Below are 9,431 nucleotides of genomic sequence, written 5' to 3'. Positions count from 1 at the left end.
TGGTTCTCAAACTGAGGGAAATACTTACTGCTACTGTGCTGCATCACCCTTTTCTCTTCAAGGGAAAAACCAACGCAAGCTCAAGAGGTAGCATGCATCACCTAGAGCAGCATCAAGGACATATTGCTTTTAGCCAGCCGTGAGGATACGCCTCAGATTACGAGACCAGTTAACAAAGTTGCTGCCATCATCTTTCAGCTTAGCTTTCTCTAGGAACATATTAAAATTTAGGGTTGCTACTGCGCGAGCCATTGATCTACAACATAAAATTTTGCAAAGATTACTAAGACTATGTTCAAGACAATTGAGTTTAGCTAATCATATTACTAATAAACTCCCACTCAAATATACTTACCTCTAGTCATTTGAGTGTTGCATGATCCAAATCCACTAACTCAAGTTCGATCATCACGTGAGTTGAGATTAGTTTCAATGGTGAACATCTCCATGTTGATCATATCAACTATATGATTCATGCTCGACCTTTCGATCTCTTGTGTTCCGAGGCCATGTCTATACATGCTAGGCTCGTCAAGTTTAACCCCTAGTGTTCCGCGTGGCAACTGTTTTGCACCCGTTGTATGTGAACGTTGAGTCTATCACACCCGATCATCACGTGGTGTCTCGAAATGATAAACTGTCGCAACGGTGCATAGTCGGGGCGAACACAATTTTATCTTGAAATTTTAGTGAGGGATCACCTTATAATGCTACCATCGTCCTAAGAAAAATAATGTGCATAAAAGGATTAACATCACATGCAAATCAAAAGTGACATGATATGGCCATAACTTGTGCTTCTTGATCTCCATCACCAAAGCACCGACATGATATCCATCGTCATCGGCGCAACATCATGATCTCCATCATTGTGCTCCCATCGAGGTTGTCATGCTATTATGCTGTTACTACTAAAGCTACTGCCTAGCGATATAGTGAAAGTGCATTATATCAACTAGAGGGGGGTGAATAGGAGATTTTTAGAATTTCATCACTGAGAAAATTCCTTTTGAGGAAATTCCTCACTAATGACTGACTTGCAGCGGAAACAACAAATGATCAGGGGTGCAAAGTATCACTACAACAGTTTTCAAGATGAAGAATATGAAAAGCAGTTTGCACAGTATGCAGGCACAGAGAAAAAATAGGTGAGGATTAACTCGTGTGAAGAATTTGGGGTTGAGGAATTTTAGAGAAAGTCTTCAGCAAATTCTTCAAACAGGGACAATGAAAATCTTCAACATACAATATGAGGAATTAAAAGAGTTGAAGATTTAGAACCCGTTTCACAGTGAAGACAATGGTTGATGACCCAGTTCCAACTGCTGTGACAGTTGTACATATCGTTTGGAGCGGCTTGGTATTGAAACCAAAAGACACACAGTCCCAGGGACACACGGTCCCTACCGTATTCTCCTTGAGCTAAGAACACACAGTCCTCGCCCAACACTCGTGGTAAGTCTTCAGGGCAGACATCCAAACCCTCACAAACTTGGTCACCCGGCGATCCACAATTGACTGCTGGATTGCTCTAGACCATGATGCCTAACCGTCTTGAGGATGCACAGTCCTCAAAGGTAAAAGGCTTCAGTCGCACACAGGAACAACTTCTTCAGTGATGCACAATCACTTGGTTTTTGGTTTGTGGTTTGGTGTTTGGGGGTATTTCCTCACTAATGATTTACTCTCGAAGACTCTGAGGAATTTGGGTTGCTCTTATGACAAGTGTCAGTTTCTAACGGAGCAGGCAACCAGCTAATGGTTGTGGGGGAGGCTATTTATAGCCTGGGAGCATCCCAACATGATTTGACATTAATGCCCTTAAATAATATGACCGTTTGTGTGGATAAGATCATTGATGTGGCGCGAAGTGCGCTAACGGTCGGGACCCTCAACTGTGAGAGTCCTCATTTCTCTTATATTCCTCACTTGAGGCTTTTGGTAGGATTAGGCTTGGGTTGAGCATCATGAGGAAATCCATTCCGAAGTGTTACCTCGACCCCCTTTAATAGTACGGTGTTCCTATGACTCAAGAGTGAAGAAAATAAAACATAAAGAATAAATCTTCATGCTTCAAAGTCTTCAGATTGATTTTCTTCAGGACACACCGAATTCCTCATCTTCAATATCTTCATGAGGAACATCAATTTCATCGCAATTTCTTTGCGATTCAATTCTTCAACAGAAGACCAATTTCTTCAGTCGAAGATATACATTTTTAGGGGTCAATATTCATCGAATATTTCAAACTCCTAAGCGACTTATAGATCCTGTGTACACTCATGAACACATTAGATACTTAACCTGTAAGTCTTCAAACTACCAAAATCACTAAGGGGCACTAGATGCACTTACAGTCTCCCCCTTTTTGGTGGTTGATGACAATTAGGTTAAGTCTTCAACGGGGATAAAAATATGAAGTGCAAATACTCATTTGAGGAATTTGAAATCAAGATACACAGAGACTCCCCCTGAAGATGTGCATATCTTGAGGATTCTGCTTTTCGCAGCAAATGCACATTGGTGATTTATATCATGGAGATCTCCCCCCGAGTCTTGTAAATCATGCATACATATGACACATAATATGAAGAATTTGAGAATGCATGATGCGAAATGGTATCTGACGAATTCCAGCATGCGTGCATTAATATTTTGTGGAATAAGCATGCGAAGAAAAACGTTCAAAAGCGTCAGAGTACCATCAGGCTTAAGTTACAACTCATTATATAAAAAATTTCACAAGAGCCAAGAGTTTGTAACTTAATAAAGTTCATAAGCCCCAAAATATATCCCGCGTGAAGACTAACTCTTAGATTTCCCCCCTTTGTCATCAAGTGACGAAAAGGGACAAAACTAAGGACTAACGCCCTGTGAAGACTTTCACTTCTTGGCAGTTGAGGAAGATGCGTGAGGATTCTTGGGAACAGGCTTCCTCCTTGGACCAGTGGCAGTGTCTTCTTGGTCTTCATCAGGTTCTGCAGTACGGAATGAAGAAAAGGAACTGTCCTCAAGGTCTGGAATTGGAATTGGCTTGAATTTCTTCTTTGGTGGCCATGACCAGTCAAAGTCCCGTGTAAACTCCAATTCTTCAAGTTCTGCTGGAGTCTTCAAATGAGCCAGTGTGGCCCAGGTGCGATCAAAAACCTCATGAAGATAGTGGTGATTAATCTTCACTGCATTTTGAGGCTCATTGAGGGTTTTCACAATGGCACCGAATTGGCGTTTGACCCATTTGTGATTGCGGTCGACCTTCTAATGAAGACTAAGGAATAGCTCCCTGTTAGTCATCACCCTTGGGACAATTGGGTTTGGCGGCTGTGTTTTAGTATCATCCCATGAAGAATATGATCTGGTTCATGAAACTGGCCATCAAGTGGCCAGCTTCCTTCATCGATCACAGACTTGCCTTTTCCATCAATTGGCTCGAAAGTCTTCTTGTTGACTCTGATTGGAGGCATATATACAAGGTGATTATTGAAATCAGCATGATAGTTGATGCCTGACCTGCGTCTAATGAATCTCATGATCCATGGAGCGTAAATCTTTAGGTCAAAAGGTGACATAGCATTGTCAGCTAGAGTCCTCAAGAAGAAGTCATGAAGGTTTATGGGGATGCCATGGATGATGTTAAAGAGGATATTCTTCATGATGCCTACAACATCTTCTTCATCATCATGGCACTTGATTGGAGCAAGAACACTGCATAGAATCCTGTAGACAGTCCTAGGTTCATACTTCAGATCTTGGACCAGGAAAGTCGTTCTTGGTGGTTGATCCTTGGCCAGAGGCTTCATGAGGACTTCCATCAGCTTATTGGGCAGCTCCCGTTCATCATACATCTTCACAGCATGTTCTGAAGGAATTGAAATAGTAAGTACTCGCAGCAGCTCATTTGCAGGGGCCTTGAAGTGTGTGTGCTGCGTCATCCAATCCAGCACCCAAGTGTTGATATCTGTTGGATCTCCAGATATGTGCAAAGTTGCATAGAATTGAAGAACGATGCCGCTATTCCAATCGCAGATATCAGTGCAAAGTGGCAGCAGTCCTGCTTCATGAGGAACGTTGAGGACTGGCGCGAAGCAAGGAATTTCTTCAAGCTCAACATGAGGAATACGCCTGTGCTGAAATATTTTGTTTCTTTCACAGAGCATAGAGGCATAATAGTTGAGCTGAGTCCTTGTCCAAAACTTCATGTGCCTGATGCGAGGCTTTTCATAAGGGTTGTCTCCGATGAAATACATGCGTTCTTCATAGAACGCTTCCTTCAGAAACTTTGGCCTCTTTGAGAAGGGACGATGCTGCATAGGCTGACGATTTTGCTGCTTCGCTTGAGGAGAGACGATTATGGCAGTCTCCGTGTTGACAACCACAATAGCAGTTTTTGTATTGGGCACAGGAGCATTTTCTTCAGCATGTTCCTCAGGATGAGGAATTTCATCAGCCTGTGCCTCAGGTTGAGGGTTTTGCTCAGGATGAGGAATTTCTTCAGCCTGAACCTCAGGTTGAGGATTTTGCTCAGGATTAGGATTTTCCTCGGGCTGAGGATCTTCTTGGTTTTCCTCAGCTTAAGGAATTTTCTTGGAGGAGGAGCCAAATTCTTGAGCTGTTGCAGCTGATCCTTGAGAAGGTTCTTCAGGAGGAATGAATGTCTGAGGATTATCATCAATTCAAATTTCCTCATCTGTGTGTTCCTCAGACTCATCAGTCAGATGCTCCTTATCTTCGCTCTCGAAGGGAATCATAGCGTAGGATGGAGCAATCTTGAGAGGCACATCATCCAAAGGAGCATTTTCATCAAGAGATTTGAGGCGCTTGGCCTCTGTTGATTCTGGTGTTGAAGAAGCTTTTCTTTTCTTAGCTTCTTTTTCTGCAGCCCTGGTTTTCTTCACGTGTGATGCGGCTGGAGTCATTTTCTTCACCTTTGAGGATTTTGGTGAAGGCATTTTCTCTTCAGGAGGCGGAGCCGTATCCGTCCTGGCAGTTTCCTCAGCTGGAGCATTTTCTTCAGCTAGAGCAGATTCATCAGTTGTCTTAGATGCATCAACTGGAATATCCTTAGCTATTTCCTCAATAGCCGGTGCATCAGCACGGCTTTATTGAGGCATTTCCTCAGCAGGGGTTGCTTGTTCTTCCTCTACCACAGGCTGTTGTGGTTTTGCTGGAGGGGCAGCCTTTTTGTTGTAATCATCAACTGCGCTGGTTGCAAACTTGATGAAATTGTTCTTGAGACTTTGACGACCAGATAGCTTGGTATACTTGTCTGTCAAAGTCTTCAGTTCTGCCTGGGTTGACACAAGAGCATCACGCGTCAGAATGAGGAGATTCTGTCTGAGGAGTTTCTCCTTCTTCAGCTTTGCAGCCTTTGCTTGTTTGGCTTGCGTCTCCTTCCATTTGGCCTCATTGATGAATGTGGCCACCATATGGCTGATGCCCGGGGAAGCTTCAAGTCATCAATGTGCGTGTTAGGGTCATCATACCAAACATTGATATAGTCTAACAGGACTTTTGGGTCCATGGACAAAGGAATGGCGTTGCCTAAAGCTTGAGCAACCCTCTCCTGCTTGTTTCTGATGATTGCTTGCAGTGTCCGATCATCATATTCATCACTTCATTCTGATGCAGAAGGGACTTTGATGACTTTGCTTGGGCTCGGTGTGACAGCCCGATGCCGACGCCCCAGAAGATTCCCCTTTATTTCCGTTTCCGTCGTGTGGTTAGTTTTATTTGGTGGCATCATCATTTAGTTTGCATCGTCGCATCATGCATGGCATCTTGCATCGCGTGTGGTGTTTTGAGTGTGTGTGCTTCGAGTGCTCGCCGAGTCTTAGTGCGATAGAAACTCCCCCTCTCTCCTCTTTTATTTGTTTTTGTGGTTTGCTAAAGTTTCCGTGTTAACCCCCTTTTAAAAATTCATCTTCTTTTAAAATCCTTTTGTTAAATGTGGGTGCAACCCTTGGGGTTTTATTTTATTTCTCCTTGTGTTTTATTTTAAAACAGTCTTATTTTCTTTTCTTCTTTAAAGAGCTTTTATTTTATTCTTTAAATAAAAGAGGTTTTATTTTATTCTCTTGTCAAAAAGGAGTTTAGATTTTATTCTTTTGTGAAAGGGTTTAATTTTAATTCTTAAAAGAAGGTTTCATTTTTTATTTGTTTTAAAAGGCCCAATCTATTTCTTATAGTTGGAGCATGTTTTAAGGAGCCCAAAATTATTTTGTTTTAGCTAAAAATTCCTTTTCTTTTGGTTGTGGAATTTTATTCTTTTAAAAACCAGTTGTTGTTGCAGGCCTGTTAGCAGAATGCAGCCCAACCGGCCACTTGGGCCTCCAGCCGGCCCAAGAACCCCCGCTAGCCCTAGCCCAACCCCTCTGCCTGATCCCCAGCCTTGATCCCTCCTTCCTCTACTCCCGTAGCGCCGCCTCCTCCCCAATGGCCTGCACGTGCAACCTCCCCAGGCTCGATCCCTCGCCTCCGGTCGCCGCTCGCCAGGCCCTCGCCGACTGCGCCATCTCCCCTCTCCCTGTTCTCCCTCGCCCTCGGTCCCTACCAGAGCCGTGCTCGCGCCGCCCCGCCGCAGTTCCCCTGCCCGCCGTGCTCGCCTCCCGCGCCGCCCCGCTGTGCTCGCTAGAGTAGCACCCCCGCGCGGCCGTCGCCATGGTCGCCCGCTGCCAAGCTCCCGCGCCAGGGCCCTCGACCTCGTTCCCCTCTCGCCGGATGCTCGCTCGCCGCCGTCTCGTTCCCAACCGGCCCGAGGCCTCCGCCGGCCGCCGCCCGTGGGACCAGTAGCTGCCCAGCCGCCGGGGCCTCTTCATCTTGCTGCCATCTTGCCGCCGATGTTGCCGGTTGCATGCTGCTATTGCTGTGTGTTGCTGCTGTGTGCTGCGGCCATGCCGTTTGTTGTTGATGTTGCCATGCCGCAGGTGCATGCTGCTTGCGTGGCCTGCTTGTTGCTTGCCGTTGTCCTGTTAGCTGCTGTGTCTGCGTTGCTTGCTGCTAGCTAGTTGCTGCCGATGCTTGTTGTAGCTGTTGCTGTGCCATGCTAGCTTGCTGTTGTTGTCTCGCTGTCGCTGTCGTTGCCTGCCTGTAGGTTGCTATGCCTTGCTGCTTGCGCTTGCTATTGCCGGCTGCTGTTGTTTATTAGTTGCTGGTTGCGTTGGCTGCTGCTTGCTGCTGCTAGCGTTGCCTTGCTGCTGCGTGCCATTTTGCTAGATAGCTGCTAGCTTGCTTGCTGTTGGATGCTAGTGCTAGTAACTGTAGGTAGTTTGCTGCGTTGCTAGTTGCTGTAGTTGCTGTTGTGTCGCATGCCGTCACCGCGTGCAACATCCCCGCCTGCCGTGGTTCGTCGACAAGTTTGTCGTGAACATCTTCGCCCACGTCGACCCCCGGGAACGTGATCGACTACCGATGTGAAGACCGTGATCCACGACGTTGAGAGAACGACTACCATCGACGAGACCGTGTACCACGACTTCCTCTACTTCCACGATGACCACGACGATCGTTGTTCTCCTTCACCGATCCGAACCCCTCCGAATTGCACGCTTCGAAGGTATAACGATGAGACGTGGCGTGAACCGGATGCTTGTGATGTATGAGATGAATGTATGTTTGCACCGTATGTTGCCCGTTGCACGTTGTTCCTCTTTTGTTGTGCCCGACACATGGGAACCCGATAACCGGGATCACCCCATCTTTATTTACCGTTCCCGCGCGCTCCCTATTCATAGGCACGATATCTCGACGAGTTATCGGGATAGGAACGTTGCTGTGGCATCGTTTCTGTCTTGCTGCCATGGTTCCCTCTCGCTCACCGTGGCGACACCTGTTTCTTTCTCTTCTTGCCCGTGATGTTTGAAACTCGCATGCATGACGCATTCATGGCATGATATCTTGTGTTGCTTGTCTCTTGTGCCGTAGCGTCCGTTCTAAGCCCCTCGTGTTTACCGTCTAGGATGCCTTGTAGGATCACCGCTTCACCCCTTGCCATGTTAAAAACATTTAATATTGCCGTGTAAATTAACGGGAGTGAACTAATAATTAAACGTGGAGTTTCGTCGATATGCAACCCGTTGCATGTCGAGCTTCACTTAATGTGTAGTGTTTGCGTGAGGTGAATTGCCCTGCCATCCCTTGCATCAATGAACTGATCATGCATCATAGTAGGTTATGCATCATGTTGTGCATCGTGTGGTGAATATTTGTGTTGATGTTTGTTTCTGGTTTGCCCGTCTTGATAGAGTTCCGCAAGCGTGTCGGAATGTGTGGAACCATTCGACTACATTGGTTCGTCGACTTCACGGAGTTGTTCTTCTTCCAAGCGGGATCTCTGGCAAGATGACCATTTCCCCAGATACCATTACTATCATTGCCATGCTAGTTTTACCGCTTCTATCGTTTATGCCTCGTTGCCTACCACATGTTAAATATCAACCTCTCAACAATGCCATGAAAACCTTCAACCTGTTCAACCTAGCAAACCACTGATTGTCTATGTTACCGCTTGCTTATCCATGTTATTAGCGTTGCTAGTTGCAGGTGCAGTTGCTTCCATGTGATAACATGGGTTCCTTGTTATATCACCCTATTTAAATGCTACTTAATTTAATGCACCTATACACTTGGTAAAAGGTGGAAGGCTTGGCCTTTCTAGCCTGGTGTTTTGTTCCACCTTTGCTCCCTTAGTTTTGGCTACCGGTGTTATGTTCCATAATTGAGCGCTCCTAACACGATCGGGGTTGTTATGGGGACTCCCTTGATAATTCGTTTTAGATTAAAGCTGGTCTGGCAAGGCCCAACATTGGTACTACATTTGCCCAACATAATAACTTTGTTAATACTGAAAGCATCGGGCGTCATGAACCCGAGGAGTAATTTCACATAATACAGGGAGGGCCAGTGCTGATGGTGCTGGTCCAAAACAGAGCACCGTGCGGGGCCAACCCGGGGCAACTCGGAAGATTTCTATCAGGCCACCGTACGCTTCGCTTATCCGTCGTGTCCCGAGAACGAGATACGCGGCTCCTATCGGGATCGTCGACACGTCGGGTGGCCTTGCTGGATTAGTTTTACCTTTGACGAGGTATCTTGTGCATCGGGATTCCGGTGATGCTTTGGGTAATCTCAAAGTTGAGGTTTCCCACTAAGGAATCCGACAAGATCGCGAGTGTCGTGATCGAGGATTTCTATGCGGCTTGTTGTAATTTGTGATGGACTAGTTGGAGCACCCATGCAGGGTTAAATCTTTCGAAAAGCCATGCCCGCAGTTATGTGGCAACGTGGAAACTTTGTTTAACACTGGTTCTAGATAACTTGAAGTTAACTTAATTAAAATATGCCAACCATGTGCGTAACCGTGACTGTCTCTTTCGTGAGTTCCTTCTCCGATCGAGGACACGGTGGGGTTATGTCTGACGTAGGTAGGTGTTCAGGAT

Source organism: Hordeum vulgare, chromosome 6H, assembly GCF_904849725.1.
Source record: "Hordeum vulgare subsp. vulgare chromosome 6H, MorexV3_pseudomolecules_assembly, whole genome shotgun sequence".
Classification (NCBI taxonomy): Eukaryota; Viridiplantae; Streptophyta; class Magnoliopsida; order Poales; family Poaceae; genus Hordeum; species Hordeum vulgare.
Note: the sequence above shows the minus strand (reverse complement) of the source record.